At 45.5% G+C, this 14,096-nt stretch overlaps 1 pseudogene; it reads right to left on the bottom strand.

Annotated features, from left to right (window-relative positions):
• Positions 1 to 10,568: 10,568 nt before the first annotated feature.
• LOC124883509 lies at positions 10,569 to 12,791 on the bottom strand (annotated as a pseudogene).
• Positions 12,792 to 14,096: the final 1,305 nt, after the last annotated feature.

The following is a 14,096-nucleotide window of genomic DNA, read 5'->3' as shown; positions in this document are numbered from 1 at the left end:
GACCAGGGTTTGCTTGAGTGTATTCACATCTGCACAAAAAATGGCAGGTGTGAATACACCCTAAATTTGCTTCAGAAGTAATAATTAGAAGACATCCAAAAGCAAATTCGGACATCAAATAGTCAAATTCATTTTGCAAAGACTGGTAAGAGTTTCAAAAAAGAAGAAAATAAACCCTCCCCATGTAGATAATATAACCCGAAGATCTTTGCTTTTGAGCACGTCAGTGTTTGTGAGCATATTAGACCATAAACAGCGATCCTAGTTCAATGTTTCACTTCTAGTTGAAAATCCTAAATCATGATGGACAACTGAACGTTTTATCTTACATAAATTTAACTCTGTACTTTATGACGGATGTACATTTGTTGTTGGCACAAAGCCTGTATAGCATAATGTGTCTGTAACATTTATGATGCCTTTATCTATCATACCAAAATGAATATTCAAATATACTGAAATATTAAGCACAGTATTTTTCTTTCTTAACTATACTATAGATTTTTTGCAGTGATTGAAAGGTGGGTGAAAAAAGTTCCAAGATATGCCGACCACAAATCATCTGTATGCTCAGGCTTTGTTTTGTGTCAAAACAGGCTGGGCTTACTGTTGACTAAATATGGCCACAGGAGTTTAAAGCTTAATGAGACAAAGCACACTGAAACTATGTCTGCTGCTTAGTGGCTGACTTGCAAGTTAATATCCATAAAGTCTGTAGAAAAACACTGATTTTGGGTGCCAAATGAGATAAAAGTAAGAGTGCTCTTAGAGTTATTGTGACTATTGTGGAAATATTTTTCCAAATAAAAATATAAAGAACAAAAAATGTCCTGGCTTTAAGTGTCATCTTAAAACAACCTGTTTTACTGAACCCAAAGTTCACTAAACATTGCTACTGGACCACTAATTCTTATAAATAGGATTATGGCTTTCTTTGTATTACATTCTATTTTCTCAGAAACTGAATTATTTTAAAAGGTGTTGAAAGGAAAGGTAATGCTTCAGGCCTTAAGCAAAAAAAAACCCAAAACTGTGATTATTCCCTTTTCGAATATGTAATGGAAATAAATGAGGATGACTCATAAAAATTTATACCTCGATTCTACTTTTTAATTTATGCCCCACCCTCTAGGCACATATTATTCAAACATTAATATAAAAAAGAACTGTACATCACAAAGTGGCAGCTTTCACTTCTACTTCCATTCAAAGTCATGCATATTATATTCACACTGGGCTTGACTTCTGCACGTCTTACAACAATAAAACATTAGGTAACAAGCAGATTGAGAGATTGATGGATAAGGTCCATATACTGCATTCACTATACTCAATTTTTAATGACCTTTTTGGCACTCTTACCTTTCACTTATATGTTTAGATAATACACTTTATGCAAATTAAAGAATTCTATAAATTTTAGATTTGTCACTATCCATCTTTCCCAGTGTAACTGAGCAATGTTCATTGTGGAATGTAATTAAAATTAAATTTAAATCATTCATTCAGTATTGCTCCCTTAGCTCACAGATACATACAGATAAATAAAAAAATAATTCTGAACTCTGGTTCAAAAACCAAATTGAATCTAAGGCCAGCAACATTGTGGGGGAATAATTATGCTGTATTCAGTTAGTCTCAGATTTAGGAATGACGTCATAAAGGAGTTAGTTGAGTTTTGTTCGCACATGGAAACAATTGGATTTGCTCATTTTTGTGCTGTGAACAATGTATTTTTATTAATTTGTACACTACATTAATTAACACTAAAGTAGCATATACACAAAGTTATACAGTACAATGTGTGCCACTGATTTAATGTAATGCAAACTGTCAAAAGTGATAAAAAATAATTAGTACCTGTAATTTCTTGTTGTACTAGAGTCATATTCAATAAATTAGAATCTGTGCTCCAATAAGGCTTGTTTGTCAGATTAAAAGTACCTTTTGAAAATAACCTTTAAGCAGGTATTAAACATACTTTTTATTAGGCAGAAATTTCTATATTAAATAAGTTTTTTAAATGGGTCTGATGTAATGTTCTAAACTCATGTCTTGTGTTTTCATTATTTGACAGTGGAAAATCATCAGAATTACCAGAAATAAATGCTTGAAAACATCCATCTGTGTGTAGTTAATCTTTATCATGTGTTTTACTCAGTGAACTGAGTTACTGAAATAAAATACACTTTTCAAGAATATTCCAATTTATTGAATGAGTCTGTACATTGTGTATGTGGGAGAGCCATACTTGATCCTGAACTCAGCGCTCCTCAATGACTTTTCCAGTCAAACCTCTGAATGCATGGGGCCTTTTTGTTGTAAAAACAAATGCTGGGTTATTTATTTCACCAATATATGCTGTTGGGGTTCAATTTGGGGTAGATTTAACCAAGGACTCGTACTCATATTCGTTATCTTCCACTTCATCCGGGACCGGGTTGCGGGGGCAGCAGACTCAGTAGAGACAGCCAGACTTCCCTCTCCCCAGACACCTCCTCCAGCTCCTCCGGGGGGAGCCCTAGGCCTTCCCAGGCAAGCAAAGAGACATAGTCCCTTCAGTGTGTCCTGGACCGCCCCCTGGGCCTCCTCTCGGTGAGACGAGCCTGGAACACCTCCCGAGGCATCCAGGAGGCATCCGGTATAGATGTCCAAGCCACCTCAACTGGCTCCTCTCGATGTGGAGGGGAGGCTCTACTCCGAGCTCCCCCCAGACGGCCAAGCTCCTCACCCTATCTCTAAGGGAGTGCCCGACCACCCTATGTAGGAAGCTCGTTCTTTCGGTCCTAACCCAAACTTCATGGCCATAGATGAGGGTAGGAACGTAGACCGACCAGTAAATCGAGAGCTTTGCTTTTCAGCTCAGCTCTCTTCACCACAATGGACTGGCACAGCATCCCCATTACTGCGGCAGCCGCACCGATCCATCTGTCAATGTCCCGCTCCATTCTCCCCTCACTCGTGAACAAGACCCCAAGATACTTGAACTCCTCCACTTGAGGCAGAAACTCCCCTATAGGACTCCAGAAACTCCCCTCTAGGCTCTTTCAGCGCATGAAAACAAAGAAAGCTGGAGGACCTGATAACGTCTCCCCATCATGCCTGAAAGCCTGTGCAAATCAACTCACTCTGATCTTCACCCAGATCTTCAACAAATCTCTGGAGAAGTGTGAGGTCCCCTCCTGCCTCAAACGATCCACCATCATCCCCGGTACCCAAGAAACCCACCATCCTACTACTGACTACTGACTACTGGCCTGTAGCCCTGACAACTGTGGCCATGAAATCCTTTGAGCGACTGGTCTTGAAGCACCCGAAAGACATCACAGGCTCCCTGCTGGACCCCTTGCAGTTATCTTACCGAGCAAATGGGTCGGCAGATGATGCTATTAACTTAGGTCTACACTTCATCTTGCAACCCCTCGACCACCCAGGGACGTATGCCAGGATACTGTTTGTAGACTTCAGCTCGGCCTTCAACACCATCATACCAGACACCCTCCACCAGAAGCTCACCCAGCTCAACGTCCCAGCCTCCACCTGTCAGTGGATCAACAGCTTCCTGATGGACCGACAGCAGCAGGTGAGACTGGGGAGCATCTTCTCCCGAACCAGATCAATAAGTACTGGTGCCCCCCAGGGGTGTGTTCTATCCCCACTCCTCTTCTCCCTGTACACAAATGACTGCACCTCAGCGCACTTGTCCGTGAAACTCCTTAAGTTTGCAGATGACACTACTGTCATTGGACTGATCCAGGACGGTGATGAGTCTGCATACAGACAGCAGGTGGATTGGCTTGTCCACTGGTGCGGTCAGAACTACCTTGAACTCAACCCACTCAAGACTATGGAAATGGTGGTGGACTTTCGGAGAACACCACCTCCATACAGCCCCCTTACCATCCTCAACAACACTGGATCGGCCGTGGACCACTTCAGGTTCTTAGGAACCACCATCTCTGAGGACCTGAGATGGTCTTCACACATGGACACTGTTCGAAAGAAGGCCCAGCAGAGACTGTACTTCCTGAGGCAACTCAAGAAGTTCAACCTTCCACAGGAGCTGCTGGTCATCTTCTACACTGCCATCATTCAGTCTGTCCGGTCTTCAATATTGAAGACGCGTGTCGACCATGACAACCCCAAAATATCCAGAGACTTGAGGTACTCAGGGCGGATCTCATCCACCCCCGAAGCCCTGCCACCACAGAGCTTTTTAACCACCTCGGTGACTTCAGCCTGGGTGATGAAAGAGTCCAACCCCGAGTCCCCAGCCTCTGCTTCCACTAGGGAATGCGTGACGGCAGGATTGAGGAGATCCTCGAAGTACTCCTTTCACCGCCCGATAATGTCCCTAGTCGAGGATAGCAGCTCCCCACCCCACTGTAAACAGTGTTGGCAAAGCTTCCTCCTCCTAAGGCACCGGACAGTTTGCCAAAATCATTTCAAGGCCAAACGATAGTCCTTCTACCGAACTCCTCCCAGGCCTGAGTTTTTGCCTCTGCCACTGCCCGGGCCACAGCCGATAGGACTCCTTCAGCTTGACAACATCCCTTACTGCCGGCACCGCAGACCTTACGGCCACAGCTACGGGTGGCAGCATTGATAATAGAAGCAGAGAACACGATCCACTCGGTTTCTGTCTCCAACCTCCCACAGAATCTGGTCAAAGCTCTCCCAGAGGTGAGAGTTGAACACATACAGCTGAGCTGGGGGGGGGCAACAAGCAAACCCACCCCAGCTTGCCATCTTTACCCGCGGGCCACTCCAGTCTCTCTCGAGGAGCTGGGTTCCAGAGCTCACACTGTGCATGGAGGTGAGCCTGACTATTTCAAGTCAATATCTCTCGACCTCCCACACAAGCTCAGGCTCCTTCCCTCCCAGCGAGGTGACATTCCACGTCCCTAGAGCCAGCCTAAGCATCCGGAGATCAGCCCGTTGAGGTCTCTACCTTTGTCTGCTGCCTGATCCTCTTTGCACCGGTCCCTCATGGTTCCCCCTGCAGGTGGTGAGCCCACGGGGGGATGGCCTCGCGTCTCTCATTTGGGCTTGGCTCGGCTGGGTCCCCCAAGGAGCAGCCCAGCCACCATGCACTCTCCGACAAGTGTCGACCCCAGGCATGGCTCCAGGGTGGGACCACCTTACCAGGCAACGTCACATGGTGACGTCACATGGCCCTCATTTTAACCAAAGCATTGTTATTTTAACCAAGCAATGGGTAAAAATTGTTCAACTAGTCTGTTCAGACTTTATTGAACCTCTTCCACAGAATAAAATAAGAAATGGTTACTGTTGCTACTTTGGTGTTCAAATGTAGTTGTGTGCCTGCATCTCTTCACTACTCCACACACCTTGATGAGACATTTTCAAACTCTTTGGATTCACGTTTTTATTATGTTTTTTTTTTCTTCTCTAATTTGTTGCTCTTACATCACATCCTTTGGTACGATGGGAACAGTATGCATTAACACTGCAAGCAAACGGATCCAAGGTCTGGATAAACCGTGCGAAGACCAACAGCTGTAACTGCACCCATGTACCGTTCTCGGGTCCGCGATGGGTTCACACACGCGATGGGTGTGATCCGCTCCAGGAACCAGACACTTTTACCGCACGGTAAGAAGCATTCAAAAGGTTTGGTGTAAAAGCTTGATAAGTTTAACCCTCAATCTTGGCACACAGAGTTGGTCACGAAGTCACTAATGACAGATAACCAACTCTTTAGTCCCTCAATCTTAGACCAAAGAGTTGGTCACAAAGTCACTAATGACAGGTGACATTTACGGGAGAATGGGATTGGTTGTCACACTTTTTACATTCATTTAAATTCCTAAACAATACTATGCTTAGTCCATACTTTATTAATGGGTAATGGAAGCCTATACTGGCCACAATATAGTAACTTTATCCTTCTCAAGAGAAATATGTTCAAAAGGTACACCCACCAAATATAACTTGTGTACAAGGGGTTTGTAATCCCAATTATGTTTCAATAAGAATACAAATTAGAAATGAGGCTTCTGAAAAATATTAGTTTTTAATACAATCTTTCAATTTATAGAAGCAACAACATCAAAGTTTTGACAGATAAACAGTGGCTGTCCTGGTGTACATTTTTGGTGTGCCCACTTCTTGTACTGCATGCACTGGACTAATGTGACAACCAACCCCTTAGAACATTAGGCAACCATCACCACCAATGATTTTTTGCTGCCAGTTTTGCTAGAAAACCCATGGTATAGTCTGGAAAAGAAAAAAAAAAAGGATTCTATACTATAGCTCTCTCTTTATACATTTAAGTGGTAAGAAGAAGAAAAATCTATTGTGTAAAGTCTATCGAAAAGGAACACAGAGAAAATCAAAAGTTACATTATAATGTGAAAATCCCTTTAAGCGCTCTCACCTCAATGTCAAGTATCAAACTGCTCAAATGAAAATGTAGTCTATGTAAACTATTTTTAAAGTTTGCACACAAACATTTTGTAACGGTGCCCTCTAGGGAGTGAGATTTCAGCAATATGACAATAAACCTGCGTGATAACCAACCCCGTTCTCCCCAACTATTGTACTATGCTCCCATTCAATTCAAGAATAGCACTGCACAAGGTGGCAGCTTGTTGGAGTAGCTCTGTTACATTCCTTGAAGTTCATACTTTGGTTTTTACAACTGGACAATACCGAGTATCATTTTCATAAAACTGTAATACAACAATAGTGTCTTCAGATCAGTTTAAATACAGACGACTAGATGAGATCCTTACTGCAAACAGTCATCACAATTTATTATAAGAACCTTGTATAGTTTGAGATACTACAACATTTAATACCCCCTTGGAATTAATAAACCATGTTTGTGTTGTATTGAAATGAATGTGGTAAGTATGAATTATGAAATCAATATTTACTTGTCAATAAAAGTCTATAAGACTTAATGAGGTTGTTGTTTTTTTAATTTTCTGATGATAATTTTTAATAAGGAATCAAACTAAAAATTTAATTATTTCATTCCGAGATCAGCCTCAACTTGGGGATTAATTTGAAAATAGATAGTGGCTAATCAGCCTGTACAATGTATTGATGTGAATCATGTTCCATGAAAAATTCAGTTCACTCATGTGGTGTGATACTAACAAACTGTTTGCCTTAGCCACAGGGGGGTAGGTAAACACTCAAAAACCATTTATTTTTTGTTCTCACCAGTTTTGATCCCCTGTGGTTCAACATTTCTATGTCAGAAAACATCAGCTTGACTCTATAAATTACCACCTGATTTTTTCTTCCTGGATAATTAGGTACCCATTAGTTCTAATCAAGTAGCTACTTAATTATTGCAGTAATTAGTCTAATGGTCTAGCAAATTGAAGCTTTATCACTTTCAGATACTTAATATTCTTGGCAGTGTACATCACAAATGTCAAAGACTTGGGCATCGCAATCCAGCAATTGACAACAAAGTTTGTATCATGTAATAAGGTTGTTTTATTCTTGTGCAAAATGCTTGTTGCACAATGTTTGTGTTATGTCAGGATATTGTGATAAAATGACACCAATCCACTGGAAAGTGGGGGATTGCCTTCGATATCACTGACAAATGATGTTAAACAGCTAGTTGGATTTAAATGTTTGCTTGATAGTTTGCTTCGATTTTCCATTACAGACATCACAAATAAAACATGTTCACCAGGCTGGCTGGCCACATTTCAGTTTTAGGATTGGCATAGACTACAAATAGAAGTAAATTGGTTGTCTTTCAAAAGCTCTTACTAAGTCAGGCTTTCTCTGTCTTCAACTGTTAATTAATTGCAGTCAAAAACATTAGCCGGCCAAGAGAGTTGATACCATAAACCAGACTGAGGGCTCACTTGTGAACAAATAATCAGTCACTACATTTGACAAACAGATCTTACAGGTAGGACATGCAAAATATAAACACATTTTAAAGAATTACAATCAGAGAAGGCATGCAAGAAATAGCTTAAAACAGGTCCAATACAGTTTCCTGTTCTATTCAGTTAGTCTTTTAACTGGGAAGCAAGATTCAGAGAAATAAGACATACTTTAATTTCCCACATAATTATTTCAAACCTACATAATTATTCTTAAGATTTTTAATTAATTCAGTTGAAGAAACCTTAAAAAAAGTTTGTTTCCAGGCCATTTGCTGCACCACAGAACTGATGTAGGATTAACAGGAAAGTGAACACGTCATCGTTTTTAAGGCCGATTTAACCCACATGCAGAGAACACTCAAACAGAGAAACGTTTAAAGAATTTCTTAACAATTTGTGAAATGCACAAGGAGCGAAGTTTCCAGGAAGGCTGTCTGACTGATCAGATCGGGATAGAGACTTGCTAATTCTGTGGTTAGGCTTACTATTCGGGTGGGGCGATGGGGGGAGATGGTTGCGAGTCCGGGACAATGAGGTAGTGCTGATTCCGTTGGGGCTTCTTGATGATCCAGGAGGAACCGTAGGAGGGTGGACAGGGTTCGCTTTACCAGACAGAGAGGTATCCAGGGCGGCCCGCTGCATGGAATTAATCCAGAGTCCAGACTGTGATCAGATGTTTTCTTGAGATCTCCAACAAGGAGCAAGGCTGAGGTGCCTAAGACAAGGTAAACAGACTGTTAGTAAAAATCCTCAAAAAACAATCACAAGATACAAGGTATATGGCCAGTGAGTACTAACACAAAGGACAAAAACACTCAGGTGCAGTAGTGCAGGTGAGCCACCCTCATATAGTCCTCTGAACTGATGAGTCAATGAAGAACACCTGTCACACCTTCGGTCCTCCAGCTCCGCGGCCCCTAGAGGTGGAAAAAGGAAGCAGCAGGCACGGAGACAACCAGACTCTGACAACACATATAACATAAACAAAGACGTGTGTAAAAAACAAATATTTTTTAATAGCATTATGAGTTGGATGGTGAAAATGCTAATCCCGAAAATATATATAAAATGACGTTTTTTTTTTGTTGACATCCACAAAAAAAAAGATTGTTTGCTTGATAGTATTGTTAGAAAATGCCAAAGTGTTGTGCTACTGGGTTTTATATATATATATATATATATATATATATATATATATATATATATATTAAAGAATAGAGTAAATCTACACAAAGCAAGCAATATCTGTCATATCTTTAGGTTGAGGATTTAACCCCGGTTCTCTGAAACATGAGTGAGGTATCTCACTATGGGACACGCCTCCAGCGCCTGTCCCCCAGAAGCTCTATTACATTACGCCAGTCTTGACTGGCAGGCGGAAGTGACGTCCGCTCCCATGGGAGGGACTTCCTCCCAGTATAAAAGTCGACGTCACGTAGGTGATCTTCAGTTTAATAAGCACACCTCTTCCTCGCTCCCTGCAAGGAAGGTGATCTGGTGAGATACCTCACTCATGTTTCAGAGAACCGGGGTTAAATCCTTAACCTAAAGTTCTCTTTCAACATTCGTTTCGGTATCTCACTATGGGATATTTCTGCTCCCGTATTGCCAGATAAGCTCACCCGAAGACCAACAGATTGCATCTTGCATTCATGGCAATGTGGAACCCACACCCAGAACCGTGTGAGCCAGTGTGGGCCTGGTGACATCCAGTTTATAGAACCTAGTGAAGGTGTGAGGGGTCGCCCAGTTGGCAGCCTCACATATTTCCTCCACAGGTATACCCTGGAACAATGCCCAGGATGAGGCCACACCATGAGTGGAATGAGCCCGCAGACCTGCAGGGGGTGCAAGGCCTCTGCTCTCATAAGCCATAATAATAGCCCCCACTACCCAATGCGAAAGACGTTGCTTTGTGAGAGGCTTTCCTTTATGTGATGAAGCCCACGACACAAACAGCTGCTCTGATTTACGAAAATTTGCTGTTTTTTTACATATAACCCAGAGCTCGTACTGAGCACAGCGTATGCAGTCGTTCATGCTCCTGAGAGGAGAACGGTGGTGGGTAGAAAGCCATTAATTTAAGGGCACGGCATGGCAGAGCCGTAGCAACCTTAGGTATAAAGGCAGGATTAGGTTTCAGTAAAACCCTTGACTCACCCAGAAACTGCATGCAGGACGGGTTAACTGAGAGCGCTTGAATGTCACTCACACGCTTAGCAGAGACCAGAGCAATCAATAAGGCCATTTTAAAGGAAAGCACTTTGAGCTCAACCTGCTGCAACGGTTCAAACGGTGCACGTGACAACACATCGAGTACCATAGGTAAATCCCATGAAGGAGTGAGGCTCCTTGACACTGGACGGAGCCGTCGTGCACCTTTCATGAATTAAAACACCAGGGGGTGCTGCCCCACTGTTTTGTCACCAAAGCCAATGTGACAGGCTGAAATAGCAGCCAGGTACACCTTCACAGTGGAAAAAGCCAAGCCTTTATCCAACAGTGCCTGCAGAAAAGTTAAAACGTCCGACACAGGGCTTTGCATTACGCTCACCATAGGTTTTGCGCACCAACCCACGAATGCCTGCCATTTACCCTCATACACGTTACGCGTGGAAACAGCCCTTGCATTTTTAATTGTGTCAATAACGTTCTGGGGAAGACCACTGGCAGCCAGATTTAATCCCTCACAGGTCAGGCCGATAGGGCCATGCGCTCTGGATGCGGAAATATTTCTCCGCGTGCCTGCGTCAGGAGATCTCTGCGGAGGGGAAGCCGCCATGGCTCACCGTGTAGCATCTGAAAAATCTCCGCTAGCCAATGTTTCCCTGGCCAGCGGGGAGCTATCAGAATGAGTGAGTGTTTTCCCTCTCGCACCCTGGCGAGAGTAGGAATGATCAGCTCCATCGGGGGAAAGGCGTACAGTAGGACCGGCGGCCATTTGTGCGCTAGAGCATCCAGCCCAAGCGGAGCTTGTTGCTCTGTCAGTGAGAAAAACATCGGACACTGAGCATTTTCCCCTGATGCGAAGAGGTCGACTTCTGCTCGGCCGTACCTCTTCCATACCTGGGACATCACCTCGCTGTGGAGTTTCCACTCTTTGTAGTGGGGATTGCCCCTTGATAGCAGATCTGCGCCTCTGTTCATTACCCCTGGCACGTGAGTCGCTCTTAGCGACAGCAAGTGTGAGCTGGTCCAGATTATCAGTCTGTATGCCAGCTCGTGTAAATGACGTGAGCGCAGACCCCCCTGTCTGTTGATGTAAGCAACCACTGTTGTGTTGTCCGTTCTGACCAAAACATGGTGCCCTTTGATAAAGGGCAGAAAGTGTCTCAGTGCCAGCATCACGGCCAGGAGTTCCAGACAATTTATATGAGCTGTCTGTGTTTGTGGACTCCAAACGCAGTTTACCACCATCCCCTCGTGAGTGGCTCCCCAGCCTGTCAACGAGGCATCTGTGTTAATTACCTTCCTCGTCAGAATGGTTCCCATGGTAACGCCGGTGTTGAGAAAACCGGGACGCTTCCACGGGCTCAGCGCGCGTACACATATGAGAGAAACCAGGACGCTGCGGTGAGCATGGCGTGTGGGGCTCAAGCTGAGTGACGCCACCCACCTTTGAAACGGGCGCATGTGTAGACGGCTGAGTGTGATGACCGCCAGCGCAGACGCCATCAGACCGAGCAGTCTGAGGCATAACCTGAATTTCACCTGTGTGCCTCTGCGAAAGAGTGCCAGACAAGCCTGAAAGGCTTTTACTCGGTCCGCTGAGAGGTGCTCTCTGAACTCGACTGAATTCAGGGACAGGCCAATGAAGGTGATTGTTTGTACTGGGGTTAAAATGCTCTTTTCCCAGTTTATTGTGAATCCCAGAGCTGTCAGATGTAAAGTAAGCATCTCGGCATGCGTCCTGAGTTCCTCTAAAGACTGAGCTGCAATCAGCCAATCGTCTATATACGTCGCCAGACGCATCCCCCTTTCCCTCAGAGGAGCGATGGCTGCCTCGGTGCATTTCACGAACACACGTGGGCTCAGTGAGAGGCCAAAAGGAAGTACCAGGTACTCATATATCTTTCCCTGAAACGCAAATCTGAGGTATTTTCTGTGAGGGGGGTATGTAGGGATATGGAAATATGCGTCTTTCAAGTCTATGGAGACAAACCAGTCTCCTTGACGCACAAACTTTATCAGAGCTGCGTGTGTTAGCATCCTGAACAAATACCGTCTCAGATATGTGTTCAGAGCCCGCAGATCCAATATCGGTCGCAGACCCCCACCCCTTTTCGGCACGAGAAAGTATCTGGAGTAAAACCCATCTCTGCTTTGCTCCTGCGGTACCAGCCGGACAGCTCTTTTGTGCTGCAGAGAAATTATTTCCTCTTGCAGGACGCGAGCGGACTCTCCCCAGGCGTATGACTGTACTATGCCCTTGAAACGGGGTGGGGCTGTCACAAATTGGAGCCTGTATCCCTTGGATACAGTCTTTATCACCCAATCTGACACGCTCGCCACAGCTGAGTGTTGTTTGCCAGTGGACCTAAAGGTGCTTTTGTGTAAACACTGCGCAACACCGGCTGAGGGATCTGCTGTTCCGCCACAACTGCTAGCTGCGCTCCACCCAGGTCTGCTTTTTCCACAGAAAAAGCAGCCTGCTGTGTTAGAGGTAGGGTGAGAGCTCCCCCTTGAGGCCTCATGTGCAGCTGTGGCAAGGGTGGAGCGGGAGCTCCAGCTGGCCGCTGTGCCAAAGCTGGAGCGAGAGCTCCCCCTTGTGGCCTCATGTGCAGCTGCACGGCCATGTCCTGTCCTTGTGTTATTTTTAACATATTTTTCATGTTTTTTTGTTGTGGCTGCGCCCTCGGCTCCAGGCCTGGATGCATGCCAGAAAACAACTTTATTGAACATGTTGTGAAGGGGGAAGGTCGTGTTTTTAGACACTGGCATGTGTTTGTGCACTGGTGTGTGCTTTCTGGCCACAGCTGCGGCTCCACTGAGCTCTCAGTGGCTTTGATCCTCCTCCGCTTCGGTCGGCTCTGAACGATGAGCTCCAACGTCGGCTCTGCAGGCCGTTTCAGTTGCCTTGAACGTGGCGTTCTGAACTTGAACTGGGACAGGATGTGTCCTGGTAGGGGGGGTGCAGGTGTCTGGCAGATCCTGCTCTCCCACCCCGAAGACGGCTCCCCAGGTAGCGCGCCTCTTTTTCTTTGCGCTCACAGTAGCGGAAGGGGTCGCTTGGTTTCCCGGCGTTGTCGGGGGAGTGAATGGCTTCCTTCCTCAAGCACCTTTGAGCTCAGTTTGTTTCCCACGGTCCACTGACTGCGGCTAAGGCTGGCGTTTGGGGATGCGGTAGGCCGGTCGAGCCGCCGCTTGAGCAAACGGCACACGGGGTGCTGGAGGGGGAGGAGGCTGCGCTTTCCTGGGCAGACACAGCTTTAGCGCTTCACCTTCCCTCTTCTTTTCCTCACAGCGTTTTTGCATGGCTGCCACAGTGGGGCCGAATAAGCTCTTCGGGTCCACGGGGGTGTCGAGGAGCTGGTTCTTCTCTCTTTGAGATAGGCTAGACAGGTTCAGCCATCTAGCTCTCTCCTGAGTGACCATCAGGGGCATGGCTCTCCCGGATGCTTGGACAGCGCTTCTGTGGAGACGCAGGCATAGGTCTGTCACCACGCACAACTCATCCCACAAATCGGCCATCGGTGTGCCAGTCATCTGCTCCTGTAATTCCGCTTGGTAAGCGAGGAGAAGAGATGAAGCGTTTAAGGCTTTAACAGATGCAGCCACCGCCTTGTAGCTTCTCTCATTCAGAGCGGACTGCAAAGAATCAGCTTTGAAGGGAAGGGTGGGTCCTGCCGCTGTCATGGCTGACTTTTGCGATGGGTGAGATGCCAGCAGAGGTTCTATGGGAGGCAGATGTGAAAAACCGCCGACCCTCCCAGGGCGGGGTTCTTGGCGGTGCAAGGATTGCTCCAGGACCGGGTTGCTTCCTCGAGGCACTCGGGAAAGACCGGCAACAGCTGTCTGCTGGAAGATTTGGCTCTCGGAAGCCGCTTCCCCTCATATCGAGATGTGGTAGTTTCGGTGAGGGTTTCGGGCCACTTGATGCCCAGCTTCTTTGCTGCCCTTCTGCAGACATCATGCAGGTCCGTTGCAGTCAGGTTTGGGGGACCGCAGCGGCTGGTGTCATCCGTCACCGAGGGCTTTGCAACCGAC

Source organism: Girardinichthys multiradiatus, chromosome 2, assembly GCF_021462225.1.
Source record: "Girardinichthys multiradiatus isolate DD_20200921_A chromosome 2, DD_fGirMul_XY1, whole genome shotgun sequence".
In the NCBI taxonomy this organism is placed as follows: domain Eukaryota; kingdom Metazoa; phylum Chordata; class Actinopteri; order Cyprinodontiformes; family Goodeidae; genus Girardinichthys; species Girardinichthys multiradiatus.
Note: the sequence above shows the minus strand (reverse complement) of the source record. Positions and strands in the feature narration are given on the sequence as shown.